Source organism: Scyliorhinus torazame, chromosome 2 (assembly GCF_047496885.1).
Source record: "Scyliorhinus torazame isolate Kashiwa2021f chromosome 2, sScyTor2.1, whole genome shotgun sequence".
In the NCBI taxonomy this organism is placed as follows: Eukaryota; Metazoa; Chordata; class Chondrichthyes; order Carcharhiniformes; family Scyliorhinidae; genus Scyliorhinus; species Scyliorhinus torazame.
The window spans coordinates 226872913-226897893 of NC_092708.1; the positions used below are offsets into that span (position 1 = coordinate 226872913).

Consider the following 24981-nt stretch of genomic DNA (forward strand, 5'->3'; position numbering starts at 1 on the left):
TCGCGCCGGCCGGCACAGGCCCTGAAGGTGCAGAGAATTCTGCACCTTCCAGGTGGCCCAACGGCGGAGTGGTTCACGCACTCCTCGCCGCCGGTATGGCCCGCCCCGCCGGATAGCGGAGAATTCCGTCCTGTATCTTCCACTGTGCAGACTGATCTGGGGTTGAGCTTAGAGTAACAATTCTGAGCAAAGTGATTTGTTTCTTTTGCACCTGGAACAAAACTTGCCAAATGCTGGACACTGCCTTAATCTGTGCCGTTGACCACATCTTTTACACGTAAATACTTTGTCCTGATCTTTAACCTGTTTGTTGGTGTGCAAGGAGCTTTCCCGCCTTTGTTTAAGTTTCCCACCTTTTTGGAAAAAGGGTGGCAACTGGAGCGCTTTCCTCCAAGAAGACGCCATTACTGAGAAACATTTTAGATTGCTGTGCTGCTAGTTCGCAAGCCTGACAATTCTCAACTGTTTGTTCGAAAGACAGCTCTGGTTCCCTCAGCTATCGTTCCCTCAACTTATTTTTATTCACACCAAACACAATCTGGTCCCGAATCATGGAAGATTCCACCGCAGAAAAATTATAGTTTTAGCTTTTAACTTTAAATCATTGATGAAATAATCCATGGACTCTTCTGTCTTCTGTAAACGTAATCTAAGCACATAAATGTAATTGTTTCTGGAGGTGCAATTCGCATTAAACTTTCAAATTTTTGCTATCTTCATCGTTTGCAAATTTAAACGTATTAAACACAGCAATTGATCGGGTCCTGCTGTTTGTTCGGAGCATTGCTCTCTTACGGAAATCTGATGGATCTCCTAGATTTACTGCAGTAAGAAACAGATTAAATTACTGTTTAAACACACGCCAGTTGCTGTCCACATTACCATGAAATCTGAGACTCATTGGTAGCTTCAACGGCTCCATGTTAATTCTTGCAGTCTGCAAAATCTTCAAATCTCTGTGGACCTCGTGGCAGGCTTGGGTTTTTTTCTCAGTGTTTCATACCATTCATCCTGGTACCATGCAATGTTCTTGTCAGATGGCCTAATTTATATTATATGAACACTTGTAGCTAAAGCTATAAATGATTTATTAATATTAACTGTGGGTCAACTGTATACAAAACAACAGATGAAAACAGTATGATCATGCACAAGCAACTTCACTCTCCCAGCTTTCCAGTCAGTCTGAGGTCACCTCACTCTAACATTCACTTATAAACTAATGAGACTCTGTTGGAGGGCATTTTGTGATACTGGACTATGATTTAATTTATATGTGGCCCTGTAACTACATTTGTGTTCCTGTATTACTTTTGAATAGTTCTGATGAGCCAAAAGGTACTCATTGGCTTAGATGCCTATTTAGAAGAGGCAATTTGTAGACATAAATAGTGTATACACAATGCTTGTTAATATCAGAAAGGACACAAAATGGCTGTTAACTATTTTAGCAATACTGAAGACACAAAATGGATGAACTAGTCACTTTCCTTTAAAAATAAGTTACAAACTGTGTAAAATACCTCATGAGAACCTAGGGAGTATTTCAACAGCCACTGATAACAGCTTCCCAGAACAAGAAATGCTATGTGTCCTTGATAAGGTCAAGGATCCCAGTTGCAGTCAGGACATCATTATGTTAGTTTTGAATGACTTCTGTATGAAGTTAGGGGCGGGTAAGACAACACCCACTTTAGCCATATATGTGATAACTGGGATGCCAGGAAAATTGATTGACTGCATGTAATGACGTGTGACGCGAATATAGTTGATTGATTGTATGTAAATGAGAATATAACTAATTCCGACCCTTGAATCTGTATATTAACTCGTGTGAGCCTTAGCTCAAGTGAGGAAAGGTGCTGTCAAAGGCTGCGGAGCCTCAGGCCTTTCCTCCCAGAATTCTGATATAATAAACTGCTTTTTTACTTATACACAGGCCTTCGTTTGAATATTTTCACCTCTAACAGACTCCTAGTGGTCAGTCGGTGAATTACAACGCAACCATAATATCACTACAACACGGAAAAGGCAGGAAAGTGGACATGAGGAATTTGGATCAGCCATGATCTTATTAAGTGGCCCGAGGGGCCGAACAGTCTATTCCTGTTCCTAATGCTTAAGGTCTCAAACCTGGGAGGGATTTCTGCCATACAAAACTAAGCTTTATGTAGGAGTAGAACATTTCACAGAATCTGTTCACCTATTTGTGTACATAGTAGCAAATTGTGGCATGTATATAAACTGAGATCCTCTCAAAAAGCTTAAACAGTTGTAAAAAATCTATGGATGCGACCACTACTAATGATGCAAAGTCAATTTATTTTATCTTGCTTTGAAAAGGGCATACAACTGTATGAATAAAAATAAAATTATCAATAGACCACTACTGAGTTGAGAAAAGTGGTGTCCGGTTAGTAGATATTAAAATCTCATAGATCCGCCGTAGTTTACGTGGAAAAGTATACTTCGCCCCACCTGTAGTGAGATAGTTGAAATTATAGCGATGATCCTTTTACCAGGCAGGTTTACGTTTTTGCATATTTTTAGCACATTGATTACCCAGGTTTGCACCATCCAGAAGGACATCAGTTATTCCATCGAGTCCCAGGAAAACGGTGAAAGGAGACAGAAACCCATAGAGGGCACCTAGAAAAATACCGATTGGCCACCCAAGGAAAATCAGCACAATTAGCCAGAAGAAGAACCAGATAAGTTTTTTGCTTTTAGCCATGTTGTTCGGAAGTCTGGAAACCTTGGTGAGGTGGATCTGTGTCAATTCCAAATGCTAGAATGAAAAAAATGAATAACATTAAAAATAATTCCACGGTCATCATGAAAACCATGTGCAGGCACACTCTGAACACTATTTTCACACTCTACCAATTAGCCAGGGATACAACATGTGTCAGAAAGTGAGTTTGCATGTTAGCCATTTCACACCGTATTTTGTTCTCGCGCTTTGTCTTGATTCACATTGCCTTCAGATGAGCCTTCTTCAGGTTCACACGGAATCCGTTGTTGGGGAGTGACTAGCAGCACAGCTAGATCGGAGCTGAAGTTTAAGCTGTTGGAAAGTGGAATTCTCAGGGTTAAGGCAGTTCAGGTCTGATACAAGTTTCAGACTTGAGGTAAAAAATGAAAAACAACATTGGCCGGTACGGTGGCACAATGGTTAGCACTGCTGCCTCACAGCTCCAGGATCCCTGGTTCAATTCTGGCCTCGGGTGACTGTCTGTGTGGAGTTTGCACATTCTCCCCGTGTCTGCGTGGGTTTCCTCCGGATGTTCCGGTTTTCTCCCACAGTCCAAAGATGTGTAGATTAAGTGGATTGGACAAGATAAATTGCCCCTTAGTATCCAAAAATGTTTAGGTACAATTACTGGGCTATGGGGATAGGGTGCAGCTATAGGCTTAACAGGGGTGCTCTTTTCATGGGCCGGTGCAGACGCGATGGGCCAAATGGCCTCCTTCTGCACTGTAGGGATTCTATGATTCTATGAATGGCATAACTTTACACTCGGGGATATAATTATACTCCTGAATTTATACTGATGTCGAGCATACTTAATAATTAACCAGTGAATAGATAATACAGAGACAATATATTGCAGATGTTGGAAATCTAAAATTGAAAAAGAAATTGCTAGTTGCACCTGTGAAGAAAGATATCGAGGTTTCTTTTTTAAATTTAGAATACCCAATTCTTTTTTTCCAATTTAGGGGCAATTTAGCTTGGCCAATCCACCTACCCTGCACATCTTTGGGTTGTGGGAGTGAGACCCACGCAGACACAGGGAGAATGTGGTAACTCCACAAGGACAGTGACTCCGGGCTGGAATCGAACCCGGGTACTCAGCGCCATGAGGCAGCAGTGCTAATCACTGCGTCACCGTGCTGCTCTAGAAAGAAATAGTTTTTTAAAAATTTACAGTACCCAATTCAAATTTTTCCAATTAAGGGGCAATTTAGCATGATCAATCCTCCTAACCTGCAAATCTTTGGGTTGTGGGGGTGAGACCCATGCAGACACAAGGAGAATGTGCAAACTCCACACGGACAGTGACCCAGGGCCGGGATTGAACCTGGGACCTCGGCGCCGTGAAGCAGCAGTGCTAACCACTGCGCCACCGTGCCGCCCTAGAAAGAAATAGAGTTAATAATATTTCATGTCAATGCCCTTTTGTAAGAACTGAAAATATAATCACAAAGTACAATAGAAAATGCGGGAATGGGTGGCCTAGTGCCTCAGAAACACAACTGATCTGGTGATTACTGTATGCAGTGAACTCACTATCCTGCACTATTATATGATCTTCAAAATAAACTAAAATCTTTAACCACTGGCTGTGTGTTGCTTTCCACACAAGTTAAATGAATAATCATTGTTAACTTATTTAAAGTTAGATATATTTTACACAACATTCAGCTGTTAGAATACACAAGGGGACTGGAAAATCAGGACACTAACTAAACCAGTGCAGACACAACTGGTATGACACTAATGCACCAGTTCAACCAGTCCACAAAGTTTGATTGATCCTGTGGTTTCTGGTTCCTGGACTTCGGAGCCAAAAAAATTCTTTTTTTTTTAGAAAATATTTTATTGAAGCATTTGTAATTTTCACAGTTTAACACATTAACATTTCTTAAACAACCTCGCGGGCCGACACATGCTGAACATCTAAACGAACAAAAAAACAGAAAACAACGTCCCCTAATACCCCTGCCCCATTCCTTAATTACCAGTATACTAAGTTCCCTGACCTTATCTAACATTGCCATGCCTCCTGTTTTCCTCCCCCACCCTCCGCTTTCCCCCTCTCCCCCCTTACTGCTGAAGTTCAATTTTCCTTGAAGAAATTGATGAACGGTTGCCATCTTCGGGCGAACCCCTGAATTGATCCTCTCAAGGCGAACTTGATTTTTTGCAGACTGAGAAACCCTGCCATATCACTGACCCACACTCCTGACTTTGGGAGCACCAACACCCTCCATGCCAGCAAAATCCGTCTCCGGGCACCTGGGAAGAGAAGGCCAGGACATCAGCCTCCCTCCCCCCCTTGGCCCCCGGATCTTCCGATACCCCAAATATTGCCAGTTCTGGACTCGGACTTACCCTCCCTTCCAGGACTTCCAGCATAACATCCGCAAATCCCTGCCAGAATCCCCTCAATTTCAGACATGCCCAAAACATATGCACATGGTTCGCCAGGCTACCCCCACACCGCCCACATCTGTTCTCCACTTCCTCAAAGAACCTGCTCATCCGGGCCGCTGTCATGTGGGCCCTTTGAAGCATCTTGAACTGAATCAAGCTAAGTCTGGCACACGACGAGGATGAATTGACTCTCTTCAAAGCTTCTTCCCACAGTTCAATTTCCAGCTCTCCTCCCAGCTCCTCTTCCCACTTACTCTTCACCTCTCTGATCGGTGCCCCTTCCCACTCCATCAACACCTTGTATATATCCGAGACCTCCCCTCTCTAACCCATGTTTTTGACATCACCTTGTCCTGAGGTCCCCTCAGGGGGAGGCAAGGAAAGCTTGGAACCTGCCTCCGTACAAAGTCCCGTATCTGTAGGTACCGGAACCCGTTCCCGCCCGGTAGCTCAAACTCCTCCTCTAATGCCTCCAGGCCCTGGAAACCCTCCTGAATTAAGAGATCCCCTAATCTCTCATCCCTGCCCGCTGCCATCTCTTAAAGCCCCCATCCAGCCCCGCCGGCGCAAAGTGGTGGTTGTCACAAATCGGTGACCACAATGACGCCCACTCCATGTGCTGCCTCCATTGCCCCCACACCCTCTGGGCTTCCATCACCACAGGGCTTGTAGAGTACCGAGCCGGCGAGGACGGCAGTAAAGCCTCCAAACTCGCACCCTTGCAAGATGCCAACCGACCCCTCCCCCACTACCCACTTCCTGACCATCGATATATTTGCCGCCCAGTAATAGTTAATAAAGCTCGGGAGGGACAAGCCCCCCGCTCCACGACCCCATTCCAGGATTGCCTTCTTTACTCTCGGTGTTTTGCCCGCCCACACAAAACCCAATATCGCCGCATTCATATTCCTGTAAAAAGCCGTTGGGACAAAAATCGGAAGACATTGAAAAAAGAAGAACAGTCTCAAAAGGACAGTCATCTTCACCGTCTGGACCCTCCCCGCAAGTGTCAGCGGGAGCATGTCCCATCTCCGAAAGTCCCTTTTCATTTGATCGACCGCTTTGCCCAGATTTAACTTATGAAGCTGCCCCCAATCTTTAGCCATTTGAACCCCCAGATATCTAAAACTCATCCCAATCACTTTAAAAGGTAACTCCTTCAGTCTCCTTTCCTGTCCCCATGCCTGGATCACGAACATCTCGCTCTTTCCCATATTTAACTGTAACCTGAAACTTGCCCAAATTCTCCTAGTATCTCCATGATTTTGACACCCCCCCCCCCCCCCCCCCCCCCCCCCCCCCCAAAACCGGGTCTGTGACATAAAGCAGCAAGTCGTCCGCATAGAGTGAGACCCTGTGCTCCACCAGCTCACTATCCCCGCAAGTCATTTGATGATCTAAGGGCCATTGCTAAGGGCTCTATGGCCAGGGCAAACAGTAATGGGGAGAGCCTCTGGGCATTCCTGTCTTGTAACCCTACAGAGACTAAAGTATTATGACCGGTTGGTTCTTACATTTGCCATCGGAGTCGGATATAACAGCCGGACCCAATCCACAAATCCCTGCCTGAACCCAAACCTGCCTAAAATATCCCTTAGGTACTTCCACTCCACCTGGTAGAAAGCCTTCTCCACGTCCATGGCTACTGCCACCTCAACCTCACTCCCTTCCGTTGGCATCATTATAACATTAAGAAGCCATCTAATATTAGACGTCAGGTGCCTGCCCTTCACAAATCCCGTCTGATCCTCCCCGATTATCTCTGGGACACAATCCTCTATTCGGGTGGCCAAGATCTTTGCCAGCAATTTAGCATTCACATTCAAAAGGGAAATTGGCCCATACGATCCACAGCTCTCCGGGTCCTTGTCTTGCTTCAGGATGAGAGAGATTGATGCCTGTGATAGCATTGGGGGAAGCACTGCCAGCTCCTTGGACTCATTAAAAGCCTTGACCAGAAGCGGCCCCAATAGCCCAGAAAACCTTTTATAAAATTCCACTGGGAATCCATCAGGTCCTGGGGCCTTGCCTGAATGCATTGTCTCCTATCCGTCTATCACCTCCCTGAGCCCAATAGGGCCCCCCAGGACTTCCACCAGGGCCTCATCTACCTTCGGGAACTCTAGCCTCTCCAGGAATTGATTCATACCCTCCTCCCCGACCGGGAGTTCCGACTCATATAATCGACTATAAAATTCACAGCACACGTAATTAACCGCCCTCGGGTCCATCACTACCTTCCCCCTCATATCCGTTATTTTCCCTATTTCTCTCGCCGCCTCCTGCTTCCTCACCTGGTGTGCCAGCATCCTGCTAGCCTTCTCCCCTTATTCATATATTGGCCCTTTTACCCTTCTCAGCTGTCCCTCCGACTTACCTGTGGAAAGGAGCCCAAATCCCATTTGCAGTCTCTCGACACTCCATTTGGAGTCTTTCTCCTACAAACCTGTCCAGCTCCGCCCGTTCAGTCTTCTCGCTATGGGCCCGAATCGAAATACATGCCCCTCTAATAACCACCTACAATGCCTCCCAGAGCGGTCTCTCCCATGTCGTTCTTTATATACTCCAGAATGGCCATCCACACTCGCTCACAGATCTCGTCATCAGCTAACAGCCCTGCATCTAATCTCCACTGCGGGCGCTGGGACATCCCTGTGCTTACCCGCAGGTCTATCCAATTTGGTGCGTGGCCACGCTGCTGGGGATAAAGTTCTGCTTAATAAAGCCTTCAATTGACATTACCTCAACCTGCCTCGCGTCATATTGACGGTGCTACAACTGTTTTATCCAGTACAAATAAATCTATCCTGGAGTATGCCTTGTGCACATGAGAGTATAATGAATACTCCTTGCTCCGTGGCCTCTCAAATCTCCACGGATCAACCCCTCCCATGCACTCAATAAACCCCACAGTTCTTTCGCCATTGCTGATACCTTCCCTGGCCTAGAACTCGACCGGTCCATCCTCGGATCTAAGAACGTGTTGAAGTCGCCCCCCCCATAACCAACCGGTGTGAGTCAAGATTCGGGATCTTTCCCAGCACCTTCCTGACAAACACAACATCATCCCAGTTTGGGGCATATACATTTACTAACACCACTGCCATTCCCTCCAGTTTCCCGCTAACCATAATAAATCTTCCTCCCAGGTCTGCCTCTATCTTCCCTACCTCAAATGCCACCCTTTTGTTAATCAGGATGGCCACCCGCCCTTGTTTTAAAGTCCAGTCCTGAATGGAATACGTGTCTGACCCATCCCTTCTTCAGTCTAACTTCTTCTCCCAGCTTCAAGTGTGTCTCCTGCAGCATGGCCACGTCCGCTTTTAGCTGTCTCAAGTGTGCGAACACACGGGCCCTTTTGACAGGCCCATTCAGTCCACAAACATTTCATGTAACCAGTCTGGTCGGGCGAGAGGGGGGGGGAGGGGGGCTCCTGCCCCCCTCCCCTGCCGATCAGCCATGCCCTTTCCTAGGTCAGCCCTTATCCCATATCCCTCACCTCCCCGGCCCGCCCCTTGCAGCCACCTCCATCTGGTCTCCATCGCCAACCTCCTAAAAGTCCCCTAATTGTCTGCAGTCCCCTCCCACCCACCCCTCTCCCCTACTCCTCTCTATTCAGCTCTCCCCCCACTTTGCTCCCGTGTACCAGTTTTCCCAGATAGCCTAGCAGCTCCCGCCCCTGGCGCCTAGCATCCTACCACCTGCTGGATCCCCCCCCACCCCCCCACTTCACATAAGTTCTCAAAACAATAGCAACAAACACGGAAAGCAAACAAACAAACCCCCAAGGTCCGGGAGCAGAGCCCACCCCTCCTCCCTTTACAACATCTTATCAGTCCCATCACCTTCAAACAGAGCCCCAAACAATAGAAGAAACATCAAGCAAGTTAAGAAAAAAAAAAAAAAAAATTTGCATGCAAAAACTCAAACATCTTTTCTTTTTTCTTTCCCCCTAGAACATCGCAACTTAAAACTCTTTTACCGTACCTCGGTATATACAGCAGCGGATCAAAGTCAAACCAATCCGAGATATCCTTCTTTTCCCGATCCCCGCAACTTAAGTTACAGTGAAAGGCTGAGATTTTTTAAATATAAAACAACACAAAACTTTTAACTCAGCCCACTACCATCTAGATTTTAAAGTCATTATGCCTCTACCAGATTATTGTCCTTCATGAAAACCGCCACTTCTTCCAGCGAGCCAAAATATAGTTCCTGGTTCTCGTAGGTCACCCAATGACGTGCCGGATAGAGCAGTCTAAATTTTATTCCTTTCGCATACAGGGCCGCCTTAACCTTATTAAAGCTCTCTTCTTTGCGAGTTCTGCTCCCAGGTCTTGATACACCCGGATCTCAGAATCTTCCCACAGGAACCGTTTTGTCTGCCTGGCCCACCTCATAATGCGTTCCTTGTCCAGGAACCAATGCAGCCTCACCACCATCGCCCTTGGGGGCTCACGCCCCTGGGGCTTACGCATGAGCGTCCTGGGAGCCCGGTCCACCTCTAACGGTCTGTCGAACACATCTGCCCCGAGCATCTTCTCCAGCAACTTTCCCACATACTCACCGGCATCCGATCCCTCCTTTCCCTCTGGCATACCAATGATCCGGATATTCTGCCTGCGAGAGCGATTCTCCAGGTCCTCTACCTTCTCCAACAGTCATTTCTGCCGATCCTGCAGGATATTAATTTCCAATGCCATCGCAGTGAACTGCTCCTCTTGATCCGCTGCCAGCTCCTGCAACTTTTGGATCGCCTGTCCCTGAGTCGTCACTTTCTCCTCCACCCGGTCGACCACCTCCTTAATCGAGGCCACTGCCCAGGTCAGGTCCTCCGCACACTCCTTACGATGCTGGGCGAATTTCTCATCCCAGTATTTAACCCACTGATCCATCTTCTATTGAGCTGGCATGGTCGAACTTTGCTACTCTGCCATTGCATCCACCAAACTCTGAACTTCACTTCCAACCAACTTTTGATTTCTTCTTTTATGATAGTTTCTTGGGTGCAGCTCCATAAATTAGGGGTTGTCCTCTCCGCTCACTTTTATCCACCTATGTTGAAAAATGTCCATGGAAATCCAGCTTAAAAGCCATTAAAAGACCACTAAGAGCGAGAGCTGCTAAATGTGCAACCGTTCCCTCCATGGTCGCCACCGGAAGTGAGGCTCTTCGAATTCAACTGTACATGAAAAGATCATGAGGTGGTCAGACCTTCTTTCCTTTATTCCTCAGGGGACCACAGCTTGGTATAAAGACAGCTCCATCCACTACCATTTCGGAGTGGGATTTTAAATGCAATTTCCGACTTGCCTAGTACAAAGATTTTCTCTCTTTTATGGAATTGGACATAGAGCATCATCATATCTTGACTTACGCTGGTTGGCTATTTAGGAGGCAACATCTTCCCTATTGTAAAGCAGGTTGTTCTTTATTCTGTGCCTGCCTGGTTGGCACAGCTTACATTATAGCCCCACAATGTCCACAATTGTACTGATAACAGGAACATGCAGTCTCCTCCTATAAGAATTTTACGACAAAGTTGTGCAGTAACTTTGAAAGATCTGTGGATTATTTTCTTTGCCCCAGTTGGTCAAGTTATTTGAGATGAGAGCTGATAAATATCCATAGAATCCCTATAGCGCAGGAGACCATTCAGCCCATCGAGTCTGCACCGACCCTTAAAAAGAGCTCCCTTTGCCTCCACTCTACCCCCGGAACTAAGTAACCCTATCTAACCTTTTGAACACTGAGGGGCAATTTAGCATGGCCAAACCACCTATCCTGCACATCTTTGGACTGTGGGGGGGAACCTGAGCACCCAGCGGAAACCCACACAGACACAGGAAGAACATGCAAACTCTACACAGTCACTTAAGGCTGGAATTGAAATAGAGTCCCTGGTGCTGTGAGGCAGCAGTGCTAACCACTGTGCCATCCTAAAATCCTGAAGATTTGACAGATGGCTTAGCAATAAATCCCAGCTTTCAACCACATGAGCTGGCCAGGATGCAGATGCTTTATTTATATAGATACCAGGGGCGTCATTCTCCGCCGGCGGGAGTCTCCGTTTTGCCAGCACCCAGGGGTTTCCCGATGGCGTGGGGCTGCCCCACAGTGGGAAACTCCATTGACCGGCCGGTGTAACGGAGACTCCCGCCGGCCGGTCGGGGCAGAAATGTGGCGAGGTGGGTAGGAGAATTTCGCTCCATGAATCATTCTCTTCTGGCTCACTGGAAATGCTAACAATCTGTGATGATAAACTATCAGTGAATTTCTTTGCAACGCTGGATAGTAAATTCAGGTATATAGATTTTTCAAATAATTCTGCCCTTCTATTAAGCATAGATTGAGTGGGCCTGATTGTAAAATTGAGCAGATTTAATCACACTGGTTCTCACTCACTAGGATGCACATGACATCACAGAGCAGGAAACACCAGGAGTGGAAATTCCAGAATGAAACAGAAGGTGTGCGAGGAAAATTAATCAGATCGGGCAGCATCTACGGAGAGTGAAACAGGGTTAATATTTCATGTTGAATTACTCATATTTGGAACCTCCAGACTCAAGCAGACAAGAGCTTATTAAACATTGTTCAACAAGTCCTGCAGGGATATTCCTGACTTTATGGAATGTCAGATATGAGCTCCACATGCATGAAATTGGCATTTTGGATTGCTGAGGAAGAATTGCATACAGTTAACCCAAAGGGCACTATAAGATTGGGCAGTTTTAATCCACAGTGGCCCAGTTAGCACGACCACCTCACATCCGGCCTTGGGTGACTGTCTGTATAGAGTTTGCACTTGTCTGCGTGGATTTCCTCCAGGTGTTCTGGTTTCCTCCCGCAATCTAAAGATGTGCAGGTTAGGGGGACTGGCTATGCTAAAATTGCCACTTAGTGTCCAAAAGGTTAGCTAGGGTTACAGGGTAGGGTGGAGTCATGGACTTAAGTAGAGTGCTCTTTCGAAGGGCTGGTGCAGACTCGATGGGCCAAATGGCCTGCTTCTGCCCTGTAGGGATTCTATGATTCTATATCTTGATTACTTTCCTTCATTATTTTCTGACGGCGCAGAGATTTTCCTGATTTCACATGGAAATCATCTTCATTTTCCTATTTTTGGCCCCAGGACCATTTTCCTCCACCAATGGAAATCCTCCATGTGACATGTCTGGACCAGAAAGGCTCTGTCGAGCCACCAGAACCTGTATTTAACTGATGAAATGTCCCAATTCTGGAAAAGAAATGCCAAGGTACCACGATCAAATGAGAATACTTGAACAATGAATAAGATCTGCCTACTCATTCAAATGGTTACTGGGTGTTGGTCAGTGCTAATCACACTGTTCATTGGCCGTACACATCAGCAGGGGCACAAAAGCATGGCTCGCTTGCACCATTTAAAGCTAGCCTACATTGTTTAAAGTTAGGTGGCGTCTCTTAAAGGGGAGGCATGTTGTGGCTGGAACAGGTGCACATACCTTGGAAGAAAGAGATGGAATCGACATGTGGTGAATACCGGGCATGAATGGGCTGCAAGTACAAAGCAAGGATAGCGCAGGTGACAACTCTCGTTTCTGTTACAGAAGGGTCAGATGAGCACTTCAGTGGTGCAACCTACAGATGAAGGCAAATGGATATGCACAACCAAACTCCTCGTGCATTGGGAAACCTGCCAGAGTCCTGCGGTCAAAATTCAGGCACATATAGTCCAACACCGACTTGGCAAAGACTTTGCACAGAGCTTGGAGCCCTTCGTTTCCAATGTTGTGGCATCAGACTTTTTGAACACTTGTGAATCCAACCATGATGCATTGTCTGATTGCCACTGTTGCAAATTCCATTTCACATGAGCAACAGCGACGTAACATTTGAATGCTGCACTGCAGCCTCTGACAGCTCGCATGTAAGGTCAGCTTACTACTGTCATAGCTGTGGGACACATTGTGTAAAGGGACTTTGAATGTATCACAACTTTGCAGCAATTTGTCCTCCACCAGGAGGGCAGGATGAACACCAGGGGAGCATCACTGGCTCAGTGCAGTATGAACCTGCTCTCCTGCCTGGACACAGTTTTCATTGTCCCATCACTGCTATTCTGCCAGTGCCCTTGTGCATCACCGAACATTATGGTGATGGTAGTGACAGAGAGACAGTAAGGTGTGGGGAATTGTGATTGTGGCTACCGATATCTTGGTCTAATGTGCTCTTCACAGACAGACAGGGCAGAAAGGGACTGTCTGGGTTGCCTGCTCCTTTTCCACCTCATGCTCCTGCTGCTTGGCTGCTCATTGTACAGCCGGTGGCAAGGTCAGTCGCCTCAGGATGATGTGGTTGTGCAATATGGCAGCAGACCACCATACCTAACCTACCAAGTGTGTGGGGCTCCGCCAGATCAGTGCGGCAGTGGTATTGATGTTTCAGAACACCAATGGGCTGCTTCTTCACAGAGGTTCTCAAGATTTTTACTTCTGAGGTTCCCTTATACAAATCCCACAGGCCTTCTGCAACAACTGTACTCTCTGTATAAGAATTCTCTCAGAGTTGCTCCCAGTCACCAGTGTTACTGTTGCTGCTGCTATCCCAAACCAGTACTGCAGGAAATCCTGGTATATCCCACTCCCTATTTCCTTCCACATGATCCCAGCAGACCTGACTCCCAGTCTCCCACTTTACCCCTCAAGTGATCAATTAAGGGATTCTTACCATCTCTGCTGGCATTTTATCATCAGCAGGGTTACAACTGTCATATGGGAAGACTGCCAAATAAACCCTGGCTGCCTCCCAGTAGGAGCCTGGGTTGGAGCTATCCTGTTTGGACCTCCTGGTGGCAATGGCTGCTTCTGGAACATCAGTGCTGCCTTCCCTGAGCAACCCAAACTCCACCTTGCCTGAGCCTGCCTGGCCATCCCCAGAGCCCCCAGGCCTCTGATAGTGCATGTTCATTAATGCACCAAGTGCAGCCCCAGTAATGGCCTCTACTTTCAGTGCATTGCTGAGCGCTACAGAGCTGGTGCTCTGATCAGCTTGGTAGCTCCGGGGGCAGGGGTGGAGGGGGAGTGGGGGATGTACGAGCCCCCACCCTTAATTGGATGGCAGATCTGGTGGCCACCATTAAATTTGTTATTGCCCGGGTCCCATTGCCCTCTGAGGCAGAGTCACCCCCTCCTGTTGTTAGCCCCTAAGGCAGCGTTCTTGCCCTCCACCAAATCTTCCCGGCCCTGTACCTATACTGCAGCCTAATCCAACACTAATGTCAGCAGAAGAGAAAATGATAGGTAAAATGTAAATATTTTGAATATTTAAATGAGTTTACAATCTGTCAGTTCTGTTGGTCCCATCAATGCTCCTTGTTTCTTGGTGTTAACATATTCCAATATACCTCATCCACAAAGACAGCAACTCACTGGTGACCTCAGCAGCTATTTTCCTACTTGCAGTTGGCACAACATTTCTTTGCCTCTTTACTTGAATGACAATCGAGACAGTGAGATTAACAAAAATAGAACAAGATAAATTCAAACCTGATATAGAACCAATGTACACAGGTACACAGAGCCAGCATTGACTGATTTTAAAAGTAACAGAATACATGAACTGAATGGGTTACAGTCCCAGCTGCTGATTAAAGGAGTGAGAGGATTTAGGGGAGTTAAAGTTGAAGAGCGATTGCTCCACTTAGCCTGGGGTAGGGGGTATTGAAACAACTGTGGGAGGAGGGTGATGAAATATACAGTGATACCAGCAAGAGGAGAGTGGAGGACAAAGTGCTTAAATCAGAGGTCTGTACCTGGTGACTAGTGAGCGCCAATTCTCTTCTTTCTTGGTGAACAGGAGGCCTGTTGCCAATGTCATCTCACAGATATTGAGGAAGCAGCAAAGATCTGAATCAGAGCCCGAGCCACCCACTTACTCAACTCAATCCAACCTTTAAGCATTGATCTATTTTTCTTTCATTAAAATCTGATTTTTTAAATTCCGGAGGTTATTTATGATGGGGCCCCCTGAAATCTTCTTGCAGACCCCCCCCTAGGGGGTCAATAGATCCCCAAATTAGAACTGGTTTATCACATTGCATATGCCAGCATGGCTTTGGTTGTTTTCATACTGTACCCATGTATGAGGGTTGCAAACCAGAGTCATGAGTTATGTTGTAAGTGGATGACCCTTCTTGCCCAATGGCCACCCATTGGTTTGCCATGAAGGCTTAAATGCAGCTGGCGCAGAGGATTGTCATAGAATGAAGACATCATGACCTCTGCCAGGACATCGGACACTGACCTGTATGATTCGCTGTCCATGGTCACACACCAGTTGGAAGCTGAGGGAGTGGAATCCCTTTTGGTTCTGGTACAGGGCAGAGTTGACAAGCAGTGCCTGCTAAGTAATGTGAGTGCAGTCAGTGGCAGCCTGCATTGTAGAGAAGCCAGCAATATATCTGCCCATTCCCCTTGCTTCACTCTAGCAAGAAAAAATGGAATGGAATTAGCTCACTTTAAATAGAGAATCCCAGTGACTTCCCGTTGCAATAATGGATGGTAAACTGCAAGATGGTGCTAATATCTCCAGGTCCATCCTGGAAGGAACCAGACACAAGAAAGTTCACCACCACAATCACCATCATAGCCACTGGCAATGCAGTCCTTGCCCCTGCTGTGATGTTGTGATTGCAGGAAATGGTAGATTCCAATGAGGACATCATCTCACCCCTTGTCTCTCACTAAGTTTCAGGTAGACGAATTGCTCACTGAATACTCTAGGGGGATATGGCCATTTGGTGAAGGTGCATGGATATGGAGCTCCCTCCTCCTCCTCTCTCTTCTAGCAACTTGCACTGCTCTGTGGCACCTCTGCTCATTCTCCCTTTCGTACTTTGGTCCAAGAGAGATGTAAACTATTTGCCCCATATTTCAGAGCAACTAGTTTGTGCAGAAGCCTTGAAGCCAACAAGAAGTTCTTCAGCAACTCACACACCACCCCTTGTTAACCCTTGCACCTTCAAACTGTATTAGGTAAAAGGCACTTGTAGAACCATAGCAACAACTTGAAGAAATCAACCAGCAACTATCCTGCAAGTAGTTGATGAAGTCTTTAACTAATGTTGGTATTGTCCTTCCTGATGTTGATCACATGTTTACCTGCACGAGATTAAATGAGGACAGCAGCTACAGTGTTGAGTTCCAAGATGGCAATGCTGGCAAACTAATTGACATGATGGTCTGCCTGCTCTGTGTGTTTGTTGCAGATGTTCACTGTATGCACACTAATGACCTCTTCAATATATCATTCAGAGTAATTCATCCCACAAGAATGCACACACCCAGTGTTTGCCATTTTTGGAGCAATAGTAGAGTAGTGCCCCACAAACTTGCATTAATGAGCCCAGTTTTTCACCCACCATGCATGCAGCCCTGCAATTTGTACCCATACAACCCACTTGAAAACTTTGAACATTGAGGGTAAATTCTACACAAATGTTTCCTGACTCTACACCAGTGTAAATTTTACTCTTCTCAAAACTGGAAAATGGTGTGACCTTTCCATATGAGGTGCCATTTCAGTGTACATCTGTGCACAATTTTACAATGAGCATTTATAAACAGGAGGATCTGCATTAAGATTGTCTAAACTCACTTTGAGTAAGATCATATAGCCAGCAAACTCAAGAAATGTCTCATCTCATCCCATCCATCTAGGTAGGATTGGCCTGGAAACGTACTTGAAAGGTAAACGAACAGTGTATATGCACTTATGACATTGCATCGTCACTTATAATATATATATTGTGCCACAATCTTTATCTAGAGGAAAGAAAATGCTGATAACTTGTTTTTACATTTAACAAATGCCACTTAGAAATACATAATATGTAGAATAAGCAGAATACATCATGAAGTGTTGCATTACAGTAAGTAAAGCACTCTTCATGTGGCTTATTTCATGCTGTCCTCACTATTATTACATGGTTTAGCTTCAGGTAATTCACCATATAGTCCTTGACAGAATTAATACTTTGAGTGTTCTGTGAACCTAGAACATGGAGAAGTTTTTCCAGATTCTGACCATGGATTCATGTAAACAATATGTTGGGATATTTCGATAAAGTAGAATTCTGAACAAATATTGAAGCTACATTTTGAAAAATATGAGAGGATGGTCATTTATTGCAGCATTTTAATTACAAATAAGTTAAAATGTATTTGTTTTCATTCTAGAGATATACCTCTATATAAAGGGGTTGTAAAAGTGGTCAATCAAATCTGTAGCCACCAGCGAAGGTTAGAAGGGAAATGTAAAGTTCTGTGACTATTTGCATTAAATGTAGTGATCCACAGTTATCTAAGTGGTGAAGTAGACAGCTCACAGTTGTAGTAAGGTTTCTTTGCCGCTGAAAGGGTAGCAGATATCCATTTGATTTTTAGCAGAGAGCTTTGCTTGATCTCATATTCTCAGCACAGGTTCTGCCCAGATTTGCACCTTGTAGCAGGACATCGGTGACCTGATCCAGTCCAATGCAGGTAGTCAGAGGTGATAAAAACCCATAGATTCCCCCAAAGAATATACTGAGTGGCCAGCCTATAAAGAACAGCACAATAAGCCAGAAAAGGGACCACATAAGCTCCGAGCAGCTAGCCATGTTGTCCTGGAGGTTGATAGACCGGATCTGGGTGAATTCCAAATACTGAAGTGAGGAAAACAAACATTGTTTAAAGAGTACACCACATTCACCAGGCAATGCATGATGCATTAAACAATGACGTAAATATTGTTCTACTTCATAAATTATGGGACACACTAGATACATATGGTGGATTGACAACACGTGAGTGACTCAATATTCCATAAATGGAGACTGTCATTGTGTGGAGCGATTTCATTGTTCAGCATTATGCCATCACATTGTATAATGTCAAAAAAGTAATATTTGAAGAGATAATTCACTATTGGTACAACAAAGTAGTCTTCATGACTAGTTAGAAAATATCTTTGGGGGACAGCACGGTAGTGCACTGGTTAGCACTGCTGCCTCACAGTGCCAAGGTCCCAGGTTTGATCCCGGTTCTGGGTCACTGTCCGTATGGAGTTTGCACATTCTCCCCGTGTTTGCGTGGGTTTCGCCCCCACAACTCAAAGATGTGCAGGGTAGGTGGATTGGCCACGCTAAATTGCCCCTTAATTGGAGAAAATGAATTGGGTACTCCAAATTTTAAAAAAGCAAAATTTGTAAAAAAGGATAGGTCTTTGGGGAAATCACTTTGTCAGCATTTTTGATATGGTTTCAAAATACCATCAGCACCTTCATGTTAAAGTAAATAAAAATGAATTCTGTTTTGAAAACTTGTGAAAAGACGAGTTCTGTGATGCCATGTGAGATCATAATGCGAGTGAATGATATCACTCCTCACACAGACAGCTCCTGAATCATGTGTTCATTTTTAAAACTTATTTTATCAGTCACAATTTGAAAATTGGAAGCTATGATAACATTTTGTTGCCAGTTCCATGCACATTTCAAGTAATTAATGCTGTGTCGCTCGTGGCTGTGCATTTTGCAATTTAAATGGGCTGTGATAAAGAAGGGTTTTTCAAACAAACACAATGAAATAAGAACAGGGAAAAGCGGCGGGATGCTCTGTCCCGCCACGCCTCATTTCTGCCTCAACCCGCCGGCGGGATTCTCCGTTACGCCGGCTGGTCAATGGCGTTTCCCATTATGCGGCAGTCCCACGCTGTCGGGAAACCCCCGGGCTGATGGCAAAATGGAACATCCCGCCGGTGGAGAATCCCGCCTGTTCTTCTAACCGGTGTTTATTTTAGAAATGCTTTCGGCTGAAGCCTTCACTCTTCGTTCTACTGAGACCATAGATTTACACAATCAAAGGAGAGAATACTTATTAATTCATAGGAAATGTGTAGAATGTTATTAATAAACTGCTGCATCACAATTCTCTCTTTAATCTTTGTTCAAATACTTTGCTGCCCTATTTTCAGATCAGCAATATGTGACTCACCAACGTTGCTTCACGTGTTGCTGACATGGAACCCATGGCGCACATTATTGAATCATAGAATGGTTACAGCACAGAAGAGGCTATTCGGCCCTGCATGCCTGGGGCCGGCTCTCTGCAAGAACAAATCCGACAGTTCCTCTCTGCCGCCCTTTTCCCCAGGTAGGCCTGCAAATTAACTCTCTTAAGATGCTTATCCAACTCCCATTTTAAAGCTGTGATTGAATCTGCCGCCACCTCATTTTGTTGTAAATTCGGACCTCCACTCTCACCCTAAACCTCTCAAGGCAAAAAGCTATAAGCTTTAATATACAATTCAACTAAACTAACTGCAAACTATTTTTTTTTTTTAAAAACCTACATTATTGACAATGAAATATCCACCAACATTGATACATCTCATGGGTAAGGTGCTCAATTTCATAAAAATAGAACTAATGTTCAAAGACTGTTACCTTTGATGGACTAAATAATGTGTTAAATGTAACGAAGCCTAGGACACCTGTAGTGACTCCTTTGTTGAAACTTTGGAGACACTTTTTCTCCTGTATTTTAACAGCACACAAATCCGGACACTGTTTGGAAAAATAGTCAATTCCAAATACAGGAACGTCAATAAAAGCACATTGAAAGAGCAGTTGGTTCACTGCTAACCCTCGTGTAACAATCTACAAGTGGCACAAGAAATCATTTCTCCACAAGTAGGATGTCACAGTGACAAGGTGACAAGCCAAAGTGACATCACAAAGCAATTTATTTCAACTACACCCACCCTCACCAACATTATTTTAGCTGACAAATGAAGATGTGTTATCAACATAGTGCAATGTGAATTTTAAACACTGCATGCTGCACCTTTGCACCTTTTTGACAACTTTCAAACCACCTGTGCACTGAGCAACTGCTTTCAACAAAAGGTGTCTGCAGAGGATCTCCTTTCAAAATATCCAAGCCGCATAGTTTATCCTCTAGAAGGGTTTGAGTGATGAAAAATATTTTTAATTACTTTATTTCAACAACACTAATGTCATTTCTACAGTGGATCGACTATCACCTGCCAGGATGCTTAAATACAACAACTACTTGTTTTTCTATCGCACCTCAATGCAGCAAAACATCCCAAAGAACAAAGAACAGTACAGCACAGGAACAGGCCCTTCGGCCCTCCAAGCCCGTGCCGACCATGCTGCCCGACTAAACTACAATCTTCTACACTTCTTGGGTCCGTATCCCTTTATTCCCATCCTATTCATGTATTTGTCAAGATGCCCCTTAAATGTCACTATCTTCCCTGCTTCCACCACCTCCTCCGGCAGCGAGTTCCAGGCACCCACTACCCTCTGTGTAAAAAACTTGCCTCATACATCTACTCTAAACCTTGCCCCTCGCACCTTAAACCTATGCCCCCGAGTAATTGACCCCTCTACCCTGAGGAAAAGCCTCTGACTATCCACTCTGTCTATGCCCCTCATAATATTGTAGACCTCTATCAGATCGCCCCTCAACCTCTGTCGTTCCAGTGAGAACAAACCAAATTTATTCAACCGCCCCTCATCGCTAATTGGCTCAATACCAGGCAACATCCTGGTAAATCTCTTCTGCACCCTCTCTAAAGCCTCCACATCCTTCTGGTAGTGTGGCGACCAGAATTGAACACTATACTCCAAGTGTGGCCTAACTAAGGTTCTATACAGCTGCAACATGACTTGCCAATTCTTATACTCAATGCCCCGGCCAATGAAGGCAAGCATGACATATGCTTGACTACCTTCTCCACCTGTGTTGCCCCTTTCAATGACCTGTGGACCTGTACACCTAGATCTCTCTGACTTTCAATACTCTTGAGGGTTCTACCATTCACTGTATATTCCCTACCTGCATTAGACCTTCCAAAATGTAATACCTCACATTTGTCTGGATTAAACTCCATCTGCCATCTCTCCGCCCAAGTCTCCAAACAATTTAAATCCTGCTGTATCCTCTGACAGTCCTCATCGCTAACTGCAATTCCACCAACCTTTGTGTCGTCTGCAAACTTACTAATCAGACCAGTTACATTTTCCTCCAAATCATTTACATAAATTCTACGAACAGCAAAGGTCCCAGCCTCTGATCCCTGCGGAACACCACTAGTCACAGCCCTCCAATTAGAAAAGCACCCTTCCATTGCTACTCTCTGCCTTCTATGACCTAGCCAGTTCTGTATCCACCTTGCCAGCTCACCCCTGATCCCATGTGACTATACCTTTTGTACTAGTCTACCATGAGGGACCTTGTCAAAGGCCTTACTGAAGTCCAGATAGACAACATCCACTGCCCTACCTGCATCAATCATCTTAGTGACCTCTTCAAAAAACTCTATCAAGTTAGTGAGACACGACCTCACCTTCACAAAACCATGCTGCCTCTCACTAATATGTCCATTTGCTTCCAAATGGGAGTAGATCCTGTCTCGAAGAATTCTCTCCAGTAATTTCCCTACCACTGACATAAGGCTCACCGGCCTGTAGTTTCCTGGATTATCCTTGCTACCCTTCTTAAACAGGGGAACTACATTGGCTATTCTCCAGTCCTCCGGTACATCACCTGAAGACAGTAAGGATCCAAAGATTTCTGTCAAGGCCTCAGCAATTTCCTCTCTAGCCTCCTTTAGTATTCTGGGGTAGATCCCATCCGGCCCTGGGGTCTTATCTACCTTAATATTTTTCAAGACGCCCAACACCTCGTCTTTTTGGATCTCAATGTGACCCAGGCTATCTACACACCCTTCTCCAGACTCAACATCCACCAATTCCTTCTCTTTGGTGAATACTGATGCAAAGTATTCATTTAATACCTCGCCCATTTCCTCTGGCTCCACACATAGATTCCTTTGCCTATCCTTCAGTGGGCCAACCCTTTCCCTGGCTACCCTCTTGTGGTAGTATGCATTAGGGGTCATGTGGGACTGTGAAGCCGTGATGTCATCGGCTGACAGATCCCGGGTCCTGGTTGGACGTTGACCTCTAGCTCCGCCCTGAAGGCGGAGTATAAGTACCAGGAGTCCTCCCCCGCAGGCAGTCTACTACTGAACTGCGGGGGAACAGTCACGCTTAATAAAGCCTCATCGACTTCACTCTATTCGTCTCTCGGAGTCTTTGTGCGCTACAATTTATTAAGCGTGACTAAAGGACTATGGAGCTCAGGATCATCCCGGAATGCCTGAGGATCAGCCACCACGCAGTGAACGCAGCAGCAGCTTTCAAGCACTGGCAGACTTGTTTCGAGGCCTACCTCAGAACGGCCACCGGCCGGGTCACAGAAGACCAAAAACTACAGGTCCTGCACTCGAGGTTAAGCACGGAGATTTTCTCTCTCATTGAAGACGCAGAGGATTTCCATACGGCGTTCGCAGCACTAACAAGTCTCTATGTCCGCCCAGTAAACCAGATCTACGCTCGCTATCAACTCGCAACGAGACGGCAATGTCCCGGAGAATCGATAGATGAATTCTACGCCCCGCTACTAATTTTGGGACGAGCCTGCAGCTGCCCGCCGGTGAACGCAAATGAACACACGGACATGTTAATGCGCGATGCTTTTGTGGCAGGTATGAACTCCTCCCAAATCCGCCAAAGACTTCTAGAAAAAGAGTCGCTAGGACTCTCAGAGGCACGGGCCCTAGCAGCCTCCCTAGACGTGGCTGCGTGAAATACCCGCGCTTACGGCCCCGACCGCGCAGCAGCCCATTGGGCTCTGTACGCACCCGTCGCGACAAACCCACTCCCCCCCGGACACCCCACAGGCTTGCGTGGTCCAAACGCCAAGTCGCACCGGGGGAGCCCGCTGCTATTTCTGCGGCCAGGCGAAACACCCCCGGCAGCGCTGCCCGGCCCGCGCAGCGATCTGTAAGAGCTGCGGGAAAAAGGGCCATTTCGCGGCTGTGTGCCAGTCCCGCGAGGTCGCCGCTGTCCCGGGAGAACAGGGAGCCCTGCACGCCGTTTACGCTCCCCAACCCCCCCAGCGCCCCATGTACGACCCGCAGGCGCAACCACTCTGGGTCCCGACCACCGCTCTCCCCGGAGAACAGGGAGCCCTGCACGCCGCTTGCGCTCCCCAACCCCCCCCCCCCCCCGCGCCCCATGTATGACCCGCCGGCGCTACCACTTTGGGTCCCGGCCACCACTGTCCCCAGAGAAGAGGGAGTCCTGCGTATTCCCAACGCTCCCCAACCCCCCCAGCGCCCCATGTGCGACCCGCAGGCGCCGCCATTTTGGGTCCCGGCCACCACGAGAGGAGAAAGGGCGCCGCCATCTTGGACCACCCCAGAACTGTGCGACGCATGGGGTGGCCATTTTGTCCACCCCCGCCGCCATCTTGTGACCCCCCCAGCCATGTGCGATGCATGGGGGCAGCCATCTTGTTCACCCCCGACGCCATCTTGGACGGCAACAACGGACCCCAGTGTCGACGGCTCCACGGGGTTCGAAGAAGACGCTCGACCACTACAACCACGTCTGGCTTCAATGACGCTGGACCAAGCTCGGCCCCGGACGCTCCAGACGACGACGACAACGGTGCTGATAAACGGGCACGAGACACCATGCCTAGTCGACTCTGGGAGCACGGAGAGCTTTATCCACCCCGACACGGTAAGACACTGTTCTTTGACCATCCATCCCAGCGCACAAAAGATTTCCCTAGCTGCAGGATCCCACTCCGTACAGATCAAAGGCTTCTGCATAGTTACCCTAACGGTGCAAGGGAGGGAGTTCAAAAACTACAGGCTCTACGTCCTTCCCCAACTCTGCGCCCCCACATTACTGGGATTAGACTTCCAGTGCAATCTACAGAGCCTAACCTTCAAATCGGCGGCCCAATACCCCCACTCACTATCTGCGGCCTCGCAACCCTCAAGGTGCAACCCCCATCCTTGTTTGCAAACCTCACCCCGGATTGCAAACCCGTCGCCACTAGGAGCAGACGGTACAGCGCCCAGGACCGGACCTTCATTCGGTCCGAAGTCCAGCGGCTACTAAAGGAAGGCATAATCCAGGCCAGCAATAGTCCCTGGAGAGCACAGGTGGTAGTAGTAAAGACAGGGGAGAAGCAAAGGATGGTCATAGACTATAGCCAGACCATCAACAGGTACACACAACTAGACGCGTACCCTCTCCCCCGCATATCCGACATGGTCAATCGGATTGCCCAATATAAGGTCTTCTCCACCGTGGACCTCAAGTCCGCCTACCATCAGCTCCCCAACCGCCCAAGTGACCGCACGTACACAGCCTTCGAGGCAGACGGGCGATTATACCATTTCCTAAGGGTCCCATTTGGCGTCACAAACGGGGTCTCGATCTTCCAACGAGAGATGGACCGAATGGTTGATCAACACGGGTTACGGGCCACGTTCCCGTATCTCGACAATGTAACCATCTGCGGCCACGATCAGCAGGACCACGACGCCAACCTCCAAAAATTCCTCCAGACCGCTAAAGCCTTGAACCTCACGTACAACGAGGACAAGTGCGTCTTTAGCACAAACCGGCTAGCCACCCTGGGCTACGTGGTGCGCAATGGGATAATAGGCCCCGACCCCGAACGTATGCGCGCCCTCATGGAATTTCCCCTCACGCACTGCTCAAAAGCCCTAAAACGCTGCCTGGGGTTCTTTTCATACTACGCCCAGTGGGTCCCCGAGTACGCAGACAAGGCCCGCCCCCTAATACAGACCACGACCTTCCCTCTGTCGACAGAGGCTTGCCAGGTCTTCAGCCGCATCAAAGCGGATATCGCAAAGGCCACGATGCGCGCCATCGACGAGTC

General features: G+C 46.9%; 1 long non-coding RNA gene across 1 annotated transcript; it reads right to left on the reverse strand.

Moving 5' to 3' along the window:
• Positions 1-17298: 17298 nt before the first annotated feature.
• On the reverse strand, positions 17299-19815 carry LOC140396182 (uncharacterized). Its single transcript, XR_011936477.1, has 2 exons — positions 19629-19815; positions 17299-17846 (listed from the first exon to the last, which is right to left on the reverse strand). It is a non-coding gene; the product is annotated as an uncharacterized lncRNA (long non-coding RNA).
• Between the last annotated feature and the right edge of the window lie 5166 nt (positions 19816-24981).